The following is a 13,640-nucleotide window of genomic DNA, read 5'->3' on the forward strand; positions in this document are numbered from 1 at the left end:
AGCTGAGATCTGCATGGCTAGCAGTCTTATCCCAGCTACTTAGCATCAGTAATGCCAGTTTATAAGGTTATGAAACAACTTGTATGCTGAGTTTGCTAAATTTTCAAATTTTAAATAGAAATAAAGACACCTATTCTTTTATGGTTTTCAGGGACTGAGTGAAGTCAAGAAGATTATGAGCAACCTTTTATATTAGTCTGAATTAGCTACGTACATTACAGAAACATGCATCCAATGTGAAATTGCATTTCCAAGTCCATTTTTCAATATATTAAGTGTTGCTACCTTTTCCAACCTTTTTATCAGTAGGTTTTTGACCCCAGCATCCTCTTGGTGAGAAAAAAAGTTCAATTTTCCTCTGATCAATTTCTTCTTCATTTCTTCTTACTGAGTTGTTGATCACTCTATTAATGGAAATAGGTCCTGCCTAGCCACTCTAATGCTTCAAGTCCATTATGACTCTTCTTCAGTCTTGAAATACTGGAAGATTAACCTTGAAGGTGGATAAATACCCAGGCCCAGATGAATTATATCCTGGGCTATCGAATGAAGCCAGGGAGGAAGTAGCAATTGCTCTGAGGATTGTTTTCTGGTCCTCACTAGATAGATAAAGGCAAAGTACCAGATGATCAGAGGTCTGTGAATGCTGCACTTCTATTCAAAATGGGTGAGGGATAAGCCAAATAATTTTAGTCCTTTTGGTAGACAATCTAAATAATCATTATTGAGAGATGGGATTAACTGTTACTTCGAAAAGTGCGTTTCTGGAGTTCACTGCTCAGTTTAGTGATTGAAGTGGAAACCCTCAATTCATTTGAAAGGAGTCAGGATTTGCATTTAAATCCTTGTAATCTGCAAGGCAATAGGCCAAGTGCTAGAATGTGGGATTAAAATGTGGATAAATGTGAGGTGATCCAATTTGCTAACAAAAACAGGAAGATGGTATCGAATGGTGTTGGGAAAGGGGGGAGGCACAACAAGATCTGAGTGTTCTTATACACCAGTTGCTGAAACTAAGCATGCAGATACAGCAGACAGTAAATAAAGCAAATGATATGTAGGCCTTCATGGTGAGATTCTAGAGAGGAATGCTGCAATTGTACAGGGCCTTTGTGAGTCCACACGTGTAAAGTACTGGGTGTAGTTTTGTTCTCCTTTTACCTGAGGAAGATGTTCTGGTAGTGGAGGGATTGCAACAAAGGTTCACCAGACTGATTCCTGGGAAGGCAGATCAGATATACGAGGAGAGTCTGGATTGGTTACGACATTATTCACCGGAGTTTAGAAGAATGAGGGGGGAATCTCCTAGAAATCTGTAAAATTTGTACAGCACTAGAGAGGATAAGGATCTTCCCAATGACCGGCCAGTCCAGAATCAGGAATCACAGTCTAATGATACATGGAGTGGGCCATTCAGGATAAAATGAGGAGAAAAGCCTTCACCCAGAGAGTGGTAACCTATGGAATTCTCTGCTACAGAAGCCAAATCATTGGATGTTTTCAAGAAGAAATTATATATAATTCTTAGGGCTAAAAGGATCAAAGCATATGGGGAGAAAATAGGAACAGATTATTGTGTTAGATAATCAGCCATGGTCATATTGAATGAAGGAGTGAGCTCCAAAGGCTGAATGGCCTATTCTTACTCCTATTTTCTATGTTTCAATGCATATTTGACATCCATTCGACCTCCCAAGCATTCTTTTGTACAACATTCTTTTGGCTAACAAACCTTGGAGTTTTATGCATTCCTTTCTCTCCCTACTCCTCATATCTCCAGCTGAACAGTTAACAATATTCATTGTCATGCCATTTACATCCTGTAATGATCGCCATTCCCCCATCCCATCCATGTTCTCCATTCCCAACACATACTCTACTTCTCACATTTAAATTTCTCTGATTTATGTTACTGCAGGGAATGATAGTGCATAATTCCAGGGAGAGAATTGAGGTTGGACCTGCATAGCAAATTTTGGAGGTCAGCAAGTTGGCACATAACTAAGGCATCAGCAATGGAGAAATAAGGGTGACTCATATACCTAATGGCAGAGTTGGATTTTACATTGTCACTTGACACTTAACTCTCACTCGTATTGAAATGATGTTAGCACTAAGTTGGCAAATCATGATATCTCAATGTTCAGTTTGAATGCATTCCTTATTTCAGCAATATCTCATTTCTTTGATCTTCCACATGACCTTTAGAAGGAATGGAGGTTCTGATTAGGGAACATGCTAAGGAGTTCTCAGAGCAAGGTGAACACTGAGGATGCACTGACACACAACTTATGCACCCTCTAAGAGTTCAGATACTCATACCTTTGTGGGTTTGTAGCAGAGATAACTACAGTAATAAGGCACTAATCTCAAATAGCAAGAGTAGGTATTGTAGATATGGATGGTATTGAAAAGGTCCCATTGTAAGATGCAGAACTAACTTCACACAGCTGAACATTCATGCTGAGTTTCAGAAATCATCGTGAAAAGGGAAATGTGTGTATTTTTGTCACAATTTCCAGAGATAGATAGTACATGCCCTTAGAAAGTGACTGACTGACTGAGTCTGTCTCAAGCATGGGTGCACCGAAATCCACCTCTGTTGAAAGCGTAGAGATGGAGAAGCAGACACGAAGGCCACTGGGTGCATGCTGGCCCGTGATTTGCAAACTCTGCTAGCAACTTGACATTAGATGATATAAAGGAGAAAGTGAGGACTGCAAATGCTGGAGAACAGAGTAGAAAAGTATAGTGCTGGAAAAGCACAGCTGGTCAGGCAGCATCCAAGGAGCAGGAGAATCGTTGTTTCAGGTGTAAGCCCTTCATCAGGAATGATGAAGGACTTATGTCCTAAACATCGATTCTCCTGCTCCTTGGATGCTGCCTGACCTGCTGTGCTTTTCCAGCACCACACCTTTCGACATAAAGGTTTGCTTTATTAAGATGTGAACCTCACTGCCATGCAGCCAACTGCTCTCTATCTCTCTTAGAAAGGGAAAGTACATATAGATTATAACAAGGAAAATTTGGAAAGAGTACATGACAGCAGGATCTGTCTAAAGGTACTGCCACCCAACCAACATTACCTCATACCACCCTGTCAACAGAACCACACATTTTGCAGAACCGTGCATTTTGCCTGCAACCTGATGTCTGGGTTTGTTTTTGTAGAGGTGCAGACAAATTGGTTGGGTTGGGTGGGGTGATTAGGTAGGGAACTGCTTTCTGTGCTCTAAAACCCAGAGGAATTCCACCAAGAGCATCTCCCTTTTTCAAAGAAGGAAATGATTAAACTTTCTTTCAGTTCTACTGAAACAGCTGAGGTTACACCACAAAGAAGCAATAGAAAGTGGATGAGAAAGATCTATTAGTTGTATTAGTTGGATTTGCTTGGGTGTGCAAACAATGTTTTTGTATTCATGTTCATGTCGTGTTCATGTTTATATCGATGAGCGAACCACTTTACTTGTACTCCTCCTTTATTGCATTACTCATTTGCCATGGAAAGTGGTCTTAAGGTCAATAGTATGGCAATTATTAAAAGTAGGAAATGGTGTGAATACAGCATTGGATTCTGACAGTTGAAGGAGGTGACAGGATTTCTGATCACTCTGTATTTAAACATTATTTTTTTTTCCTCTTTGGGTGAAGATTATTTTGCACTTGTCACTTTGTGTAGCCCCACTCCTTTGTGCAGCGAAATGTGATGAGCACAGCAGTCTACAACCTTAATGGAGACCCTTGGAATGGCATCAATAATGCCTCCAGATCTGTCAAGTTTCCTGAAGTGTGCATTTCTATGTGACTGGTTCTATGGTCACCTTCATGGTTATTTGGCTCCTGTTATATCCTGCTTCTCATTTACAGATAACTCCTGCATGGAATGCTATCAACCATGCCTTCAAAGGGCAATCCTTGGCTTTAAGGTTGAATAAAGTAGCTACCCATTCAAAGCCACTTTCTAGCAGTTGGTCTGCAACCATTCAAGTTGCAGTGCTTTGTTTCAGGTTGAGGTCCAGATTCCTTTTAAATGAGTTGAGGATTTCTATCTCAACCACCAACTGGGCGGCAAATTCCGGACCCCTCTCGCTTTCTGGATAAATGTTTTTTCCTCATGTCCCCTCTAAACCTTCTACCAATCAGCTTAAATTTGTGTTTCCTAATGACTAGTCACTCTATCCTAAGAGAGACAGTGGCATAGTAATAATGTTGCTGGACAGGTAATTCAGAACCCCATGTTAATATTTTGGGAACCTTGGTTTAAATCCCACAATTGCAGGTGGTGAAATTTGAATTCAATAATAAAAAAACTAGCATAATGGTGACCATTAACTAGTGTTATTTGTCATAGAACTCATCAGTTTCCTAAATACCCTTTAATGAAGAAGATCTTTATCATCCTACAATGTGACTGATTCTTGTGGTTGACTGTTAACTGCTCTCAGGGCAGTTGGGGATGGGCAGTTCACGTCCCCTTATCCAGCGAAATCCACCCATGAAAAATGTCTGTATTTTAAACACCTCAACTAAATCACCTCTCAGGCTCCTAAGGGGAACATAGCTGCAATTTTCAAGCTTTCAAAACACTCTTGAAAGTTCAGATTCTTTGGAACACTCTTCCTAGAAAGTTGATGGAAGTGGAATTTTTGAATATTTTAAAGATAGAAGTTGATTGATCTTTGATAAACAAGGGAGTGAAAGTTTATTGGGATTCAGAGGGATTGTGGAATTAACTAATAAACCATGATGATGTTAAGGGTGTAGAGAATATTCCAAGTCACCTATTTCAACTCCTTCAAACTGCAGCTCTTTGCCCATTCCTTTATGAAGTGCATATGGCTTTGAAGAAGTCAGTTGCTGTTAGTATTGCTGCTCCTGGTGCTGCTGAATTGCCGGCCACTTTTGTTCCTCATCAGAGGTTCATGCTACTGTTGTGTAAGTTGCTCTCCTGATGCAATCAAGGCTGACCACAGGGAATTTAGATTAAAGTAGTTGAAAGTACTTCAAAAGAAAAGATAGAAATGACTCAAAGCAGTTAATTTAGGCTGTCATGAGAGGATCCTGGAAGCATAAACCTTTATTAAGGCTTGTCACAAGCTTTTCAATTTCATTCTTAAAGGCTTCTCAGCAAGTTGGTTTAACTGCTGAATCTCCTACCCTGCCTTGTTGACTCTGACGAGTTCCACACATCTTGGGAACACTGGTAAAGTCAGAATGCTCTGTAAATTCACACTTTGTGAATTACCTCTCTGAATATTTTACTTAATATTCCTGACATGGGCTCCAAATTTACCTCCAAATTTACCTGGGTCAGATCAGAAGTGGGCAGGATTATGCTAGGTTCACAGCCCAATACCATTTTCTGGAGCTTTAACTTGGATTGCACATGAAACCACTTCTCCTTGGCAGTTAAAATTTTATAGAATATTTTAGTTAGCAATCCTACTCCTAATATCTGTTTTTTGTTGTGTACTTGAAACTGTACTTTAGTTGTTAAGAGCATGATTAGTTATAAACTATTTTGCTTGCATGATCATTGATCTGCTGGCATTCATTACCTGCCCTCAGGTTGGGAAAGGAAAGCACTTAATGTGGTACTAACGTTTACAGATAGCTTTGGGGCCATACTGCCCCACATGCCATTGCCTTCAGAGAGGACAAAGGGGAAAGAACTAGCAAGACAACCTTATCCTGCATGAGGCCTATTATTCATAGCTGACAGTTTTCCACATCATGTCAATTTTGAAAGGCTTAGCCTTACTAATCTATGGAGTAATCCAAGATGGAGGACAGGAAACATTTGTAGTAGAACAGCTACTACTTTTATGAGATATTTTAGGTGTTGGATTTCCTCTATCTCCAGGAGTAGCAATTGCTGTTGTATGTGCTGTCGCAATTGCTTTGGAACTTCGGAAAACAATGGCACTTTCAAAAGGGAGAAAGACAGACAAAGGCAGTGAGCACGTGATCTGTAAGGGGGAGAGAGAAAGAAACCTACACTGCTAACTGACACAGCAGTGAATCTGCGCAGTTACTGCCTTTGCTGTTTGAATTCATGTATCGCTGGACATCGGAGTGTGTCTAGGAAAACTTACCAAACAGCAAAATTCACGACTGATCTTGGAGGAACCTGTTTAGGAGAGGTCACAGCACAGAAACAGGTGATTAGTTTTAAGTATAGTCTTGATGTAAATCTACAATAGTGAGTAGAGTGGGTTTTTTTCTTGATTATATGTTTTAATTGGGAGCTATCTCTAGATTTAAATTTTAAGAATATAAGACATAAGTATTAAGTTAGCCTGAAGCAGTGTTTTGTAGAGCAATAAGACGGTGCTATTTTCTGGGTCTGTAGATTGGAAGGAGCAAAATGGCCTTTAGTAGAGTGACATGCTCTTGTTGGATGTAGGAGTTTCGAGAGAGAGTACGGGTTACTGAGGATTGAAGCTGCAATAAATGTCATTAGTTGCAAATACTGTTAGATCGAATGGATCGGTTGGAGCGACACTTAGAGGCAATGAGGAATTTACAAAACCTATGGGGTGTGATGGATGGCAGTTATAGGAAGGGAGAAAAGCCGCAGGTAGTGCAAGAGTCTTCTGTAGTTATCCCCATTTCAAACAAGTATGCTGTTTTAGGAAATGGGGTGATGGATTTTCAGGGGAATGTAGCATGAACAGCCAAGTTTCTGCTATCAAGACAGGCTTGAAGCGATTGATTGTGTTAGAGACACAGACGGACGTTTCTGTGGCCAGCATGGAACAATCAGAATGGTGTGTTGCCTCCCTGGTGCCAGGATCAAGGATGTCTTAGAGTGGGTGCAGAATGCTCTCAAAGGGGAGAGGGACCAGCAGGAGGTCGTTGTACATATTGGTACCAATGACGTAGGGAGGGAAAAGGATGAAATTCTGAAGGGAGAATACAGAAAATTAGGCAGGAATTTAAAAAGGAGGATTTTGAGGGTAGTAATATCTGGATTACTGCTGGTGCTATGAGCTAGTGAGGGTATGAATAGGAGGATAGAGCAGATGAATGCGTGGCTGAGGAGCTGGTGTATGGGAGAAGGATTCACATTTTTGGATCATTGAAATCTCTTCTAGGGTACAAAAAGTACGGATTGCACCTGAATTGGAAGGGGACTAATATACTGGCAGGGAGATTTTCTACAGCTGCTTGGGAGGATTTAAACTATTAGGGTTGGTGGGGGGTGGGGGGTGGGGGGGGTGTGGGGGGGGGGAGGGAGAAAGCAAGGGAGATAGCGAGGAAAGAGATCAATTCGTGACTGGTACAGTTCAGAAAAAAAGTGACTCAAACAGTCCGGGCAGGCAGGAACAAAGCAGAGAACAAGGTAGAACTGATTAATTAAACTGCATTTATTTCAATGCAAGAGGCCTAACAGGGAAGGCAGATGAACTCAGGACATATTGGGAAAATCAGACTGGGATATCATAGCAATTACAGAAATGTGTCTCAGGGATGTACAGGACTGTTCCACGAAAAGATAGAAAGGGAGGCAAGAGAGGAAGGAGAGTGGTATTTTTGATATGGGATAGCATTATAGCTTTACTGAGGATATTCCCAGAAATACGTCCATGGAAGTTATTTGGGTGGAACTGAGAAATAAGAAAGGGATGATCACTTTATTGGGATTGCATTATAGACCCCCTAATAGTCAGTGGGAAATTGAGAAACAAATTTGTAAGGAGATCTTAATTATGTGTAAGAATAATAGGATGATAATGGTAGGGGATTTTAACTTTCCAAACATAGACTGGGACTGCCATAGTGTTAGGGGTTTAGATGGAGAGGAATTTGAGAGTGTACAATGAAATTTCCTGAGTCAGTATGTGGATCTACCTACTAGAGAAGGTGCAAAACCTGACCAACTCTTGGGAAATAAGGAAGGGCAGGTGACTGAGGTGTCAGTGGGGGAGCACTTTGGGGACAGTGACCATAATTCTTTTAGTTTTAAAATAGTGATGGAAAAGGATAGACCAGATCGAAAAGTTGAAGTTCTAAATTGGAGAAAGACCAATTTTGACGGTATCAGTAAGAACTTTCAAAGGCTGATTGGGTGCAGATGTTCGCAGGTAAAGGGACAGCTGGAAAATGGGAAGCCTTCAGAAATGAGGTAACAAGTGTCCAGAGACAGTATATTCCTGTTGGGGTGAAAGGAAAGGCTGGTGACTGTAGGGAATGCTGGATGACTAGAGAAATTGAGGGTTTGGTTAAGAAAAAGAAGGAAGCATATGTCAGGTATAGACAGGAGAGATTGAGTGAATCCTTAGAGTATAAAGGTAGTAGGAGTATACTTAAGAAGGAAATCAGGAGGGCAAAAAGAGGACATGAGATAGCTTTGGCAAATAGGGTTAAGGAGAATCCAAAGGGTTTTTACAAATACATTAAGGGCAAAAGTGTAACTAGGGAGTGAATAGGGCCCCTCGATCAGCAAGGCAGTCTGTGTGTGGATCCGCAGGAGATGGGGGAGATACTAAACAAGTAGTTTGTATCAGTGTTTACTGTGGAGAAAGACATGGATGATATAGAATATGGGGAAATAGGTGGTGACATCTTGAAAAATATTACAGAGGAGGAAGTGCTGGATGTCTTGAAATGCATAAAAGTGAATAAATCCCCAAGACCTGATCAGGTATACCCTAGGACTCTGTGGGAAGCTAGAGAAGTGATTGCTGGGCCCCTTGCTGAGATATTTGTATCATCGATAGTCACAGGTGAGGTGCCAGAAGACTGGAGGTTGGCTAATGTGGTACTCTTATTTAAGAAGGGTGGTGGTAAGGGCAAGCCAAGGAACTATAGACCAGTGTTGAGATTAGAGTGGTGCTGGAAAAGCACAGCAGGTCAGGCAGCATCTGAGGAGCAGGAAAATTGACATTTCGGGCAAAAGCCCTTCATCAGGAATAGAGGCAAGGTGCCTGCAGAGTGGAGAGATAAATGAGTGGGGATTGGGGGTGGGGAGAAAGTAGCATAAGAGTACAATAGGTGAATGGTGGTGGGGATGGAGCTGATAGGTCAGAGAGGAGGGTGGAATGGATAGGTGGAAAGGAAGATAGGCAGGTAGGACAGATCATGAGGGCAGTACTGACCTGGAAGTTTGGAGCTGGGGTGAATTGGAGGAAGGGGAAATGAGGAAACTGGTGAAATCCACATTGATGCCATGGAGTTGAAGTGTTCCGAGGTGGAAGATGAGGTGTTCTTCCTCCAGGCATCGGGTGGTGAGGGAGTGGCGGTGGAGAAGGCCTAGGACCTGCATGTCCTCAGCAGAGTGGGAGGGTGAGTTGAAATGTTGGGCCACAGGGCGGTGGGGTTGATTGGTACGGGAGATTGTCCCGGAGATGTTCCCTAAAGCGCTCTGCTAGGAGGCGTCCAGTCTCCCCAATGTAGAGGAGACCACATCAGGAGCAACGGATACAATAAATGATATTGGTGGATGTGCAGGTAAAGCTTTGGTGGATGTGGAAGGCTCCTTTGGGGCCTTGGATGGAGGTGAGGGAGGAGGTGTAGGCGCAGGTTTTGCAATTCCTGCGGGGGCAGGGGAGGGTGCCAGGAAGGGCGGGTGGGTTGTTGGGGGGTGTGGACCTGACCAGGTAGTCACAGAGGGAAAGGTCTTTGTGGAAAGCGGAAATGGGTGGGGAGGGAAATATATCCCTGTTGGCGGGGTCCGTTTGGAGGTGGCGGAAATGTCGGATGATGTGGTTTATGCGAAGGTTGGTAGGGTGTAAGGTGAGCACCGGGGGGTTCTGTCCTTGTTACGGTTGGAGGAGTGGGGTTTGAGAGCGGAGGGGGCGGGATGTGGACGAGATGCGTTGGAGGGCATCTTTAACCACGTGGGAAGGGCAATTGCGGTCTTTAAAGAAGGAGGCCATCTGGTGTGTTCTGTGGTCGAACTGGTCCTCCTGGGAGCAGATACGGTGGAGGCGGAGGAATTGGGAATATGGGATGGCATTTTTGCAGGAAGTAGGGTGGGAAGATGTGTAATCCAGGTAGCTGTGGGAGTCGGTGGGTTTGTAAAAAAAAAAAAATGTCAGTGTCAAATCAATCGTCATTAATGGAGATGGAGAGGTCCAGGAAGGGGAGGGAGGTGTCCGAGATGGTCCAGGTGAATTTAAGGTCGGGGTGGAATGCGTTGGTGAAGTTGATGAATTACTCAACCTCCTCGCAGGAGCACAAGGTGGTGTCAATGCAGTCATCAATGTAGCAGAGGAAGAGGTGGTGAGTGGTGCCGGTGTAACTACGGAAGATGGACTGTTCTATGTAGCTACCAAAGAGACAGGCATAGCTGGGGCCCATACAGGTGCCCATGGCTACCTCTTTGGTCCGAGGAAGTGGGAGGATTCAAAGGAGAAATTAAGGGCGAGGACCAGTTCGGCCAAATGAATGAGTGTGTCGGTAGAAGGTACTTTTGGGGACGTTGGGAGAGGAAGAAACGGAGGGCTTAGAGGCCCTGGTCATTGCTGATGGAGGTGTAGAGGGATTGGATATCCATGGTGAAGATGAGGCATTGGGGCCGGGGAAACGGAAGTCTGGGAGGAGGTGGAAGGTGTGGGTGGTGTCTTGACCGTATGTGGGGAGTTCCTGGACTAGAGGGGATAGGTCGGTGGAGATTTTACCTTTACGATAGACCGGTGGGCAAGTTGTTGGAGGGAATCCTGAGGGACAGGATGTACATGTATTTGGAAAGGCAAGGACTGATTAGGGATAGTCAACATGGCTTTGTGCGTGGGAAATCGTGTCTCACAAACATGATTGAGCTTTTTGAAGAAGTAACAAAGGAGGTTGATGAGGGCAGAGCGGTGGTTGTGATCTATATGGACTTCAGTAATGCGTTCGACAAGGTTCCCTATGGGAGTCTGGTTAGCAAGGTTAAATCTCATGGAATACAGGGAGACCTAGCCATTTGGAAATAGAACTGGCTTGAAGATAGAAGACAACAGATGGTGGTCGAAAGTTGTTTTTTAGACTGAGCGACCTGTGGCCAGTGGAGTGCCACAAGGATTGGTGCTGGGTCCACTACTTTTCGTCATTTATATAAATGATTTGGGTATGAACAAAGGAGGTTTAGTTAGTAAGTTTGCAGATGACACCAAAATTGGAGGTGTAGTGGACAGTGAAGGAGGTTACCTCTGATTGCAACTGGATCTTGATCAGATGGGCCAATGGGCTGAGGATTGGCAGATGGAGTTTAATTTTTAACATTTGTAGCTCAGGTTGAGGTTCTGGATGTAGGTTTGCTCGCTGAGCTGGAAGGTTCATTTTTAGAAGTTTCGTCACCATACTAGGTAACATCTTCATTCTCGTGTGTGTCTTTGTTTGGCTTGTCCGAGGTTCGATGTGTTGTCCCAGTCAAAGTGGTATCTTTCCTTATCTGTATGTATCACGAGAATTCCTAGAAGCATGTCGTTCTAACCGGAACTCGAACAACAAGCACATTGAGTTGGACCCCATTGACCACCCCCTGAGAAAAATAACAGGAAATGACATCACCAACCATCACCAAACATATAACTAGAAATCAGGAATCATCAGCAGTGCTTTGTCTGGTGGCTCACTGATGATGTTACCTAGTACGGTGACAAAATGTCTGAAAATGCACCTTCCATCTCAGCGAGCAAACCTACATCCAGGAGTTTAATTTGGATAAATATGAGGTGCTGCATTTTGGGACAGCAAATTTTAGCAGGACTTATACACTTAATGGTAAGGTCCTAGGGAGTGTTGCTGAACAGAGACCTTGGAGTGCAGGTTCATAGTCCTTATGGTTAGCACTGCTGCCTCACAGTACCAGGGTCCCAGGTTCGATTCCAGCCTTGGGTGACTGCCTGTGTGGAGATTGCGCATTCTCCCAGTGTCTGCGTGGGTTTTCTCCGGGTGCTCTGGTTTCCTCCCACAGTCCAAAGATGTGCAATTCAGGTGAATTGGTCATGCTAAATTGCCCATAGTGTTAGGTGCATTAGTCAGAGGGAAATGGGTCTGGGTGGGTTACTCTTTGGAGGGTTGGTTGGCCTGAAGGGCCTGTTTCCACACTGTAGAGAATCTAATCTAATCTTATAAGGTAGATAAGATCATGAAGAAGGCGTTTGGTATGCTTTACTTTATTGGTCAGAGCATTGAGTATAGGAGTTGGGAGGTCATGCAGCGGCTGTACAGGACACTGGTTAGGCCTTTTTGGAATATTGTGTGGAATATCGGAAGGATGCTGTGAAACTTGAAAGGGTTCAGAAAAGATGTACAAGGATGTTGCCAGGGTTGGAGGATCTGAGCTACAGGGAGAGGCTGAACAGGCTGGCGCTGTTTTCCCTGGACCGCGGGGGCTGAGGGGTGACCATTATAGAGTTTTACAAAATTATGAGGGGCATGGATAGGATAAATAGACAAAGTCTTTTCCCTGGGGTCGGGGAGTCCAGAACTAGAGGGCATAGGTTTAGGGTGAGAGGGGAAAGATATAAAAGAGACCTAAGGGGCAACTTTTTCATGCAGAGGGTTGTACGTGTATGGAATGAGCTGCCAGAGGATGTGGTGGAGGCTGGTACAATTGCAACATTTAAGAGGCATTTAGATGGGTATATGAATAGGAAGGATTTAAAGGGATATGGGCCAAGTGCTGGCAAATGGGACGAGATTGGGTTGGGATATCTGGTCAGCATGGACGAGTTGGACCGAAGGATCTGTTCCGTGCTGTACATCTATATGACTCAATGACTGTATGAGTGATTAGCCTTCCAATCAAGGGTAGCGTAGAGTAGTGGTAATACAGGTAGTTCTCGGATAACGCACGTTCTGGCAGTGTGATTTTAGCTATGACATCGCTGAAGATTTAGGGAACAGTGTTTTGGAGAACTTTGGCAATAGCGCGATTACAGCATTCTGTGAATGCGCCGATGCGCGCGCTGAAATGTCCGTGCCGTTTTGCACATATGCGAATGTTCTTACCATTCTGTGCATGCGCCAGTGTCCGCAAGTGCTTGACGTTTGTGCCAGTCTTGGTGCTGTTCTGTGTATGCACTGATATTTGTGCCCGCGTCTCTGCACTGTTCTGTGCATGTGGGATGTCAGCACCAAAGTCTCTACGATGTCTTGCGCATGCACGATGTAGGTGCCGGTCTTCGTGCTTTTCTGCACCTGCTCCAATATCAGCTGCCGACAGAGCAGCTTTCTGTGAGAGGTACTGTACAGAGAGCAGCTTTCTTGCATTTTTAAAATGTATTGTGTTAAATTTACTTTTGTTTCATTTTATAAAAATGATTTCAACCTTCATTCAGGCTGTGTTATATTTTCCATTTGACGTTTGGGTGAATTTTGAGCAATTGTGAGTGATTCTTTTTGCTGGTCTGCTCCTAACCTCGCTTTTCCCAAAGGCCCCATTATTTCTATTAAGCGAAGTTTTGCTGGAATGCAACTACAGCATTATAGGCAAACTACATGTATCTCTGGACTAATATTCCAGAACACCGGCCAAAGTTCTGGGGACATGGGTTCAAATTCTGTGAAGAGAGATGGTTAAATTTGAATTCAATAAAACATCATTGCCTAATGGTAGCTGTTTAACTGCTATCAATTGTTGTAATATCAGACTCACTTAGGAAGACATTCCATTACCAGCATGGCCTCCCCGTTTCTTTCTTTAC

General features: G+C 43.4%; 1 protein-coding gene across 1 annotated transcript in view; it reads left to right on the top strand.

Moving 5' to 3' along the window:
• Positions 1 to 13,640, top strand: part of LOC122554964 (snake venom 5'-nucleotidase-like) — an 83,001-nt gene that overhangs the window by 41,129 nt on the left and 28,232 nt on the right. The window lies entirely within an intron of this gene.

The sequence above is a fragment of the Chiloscyllium plagiosum genome, unplaced genomic scaffold, assembly GCF_037043375.1.
Source record: "Chiloscyllium plagiosum isolate Xiang-an unplaced genomic scaffold, Cpla_swu_hap1 HiC_scaffold_1, whole genome shotgun sequence".
Classification (NCBI taxonomy): Eukaryota; Metazoa; Chordata; class Chondrichthyes; order Orectolobiformes; family Hemiscylliidae; genus Chiloscyllium; species Chiloscyllium plagiosum.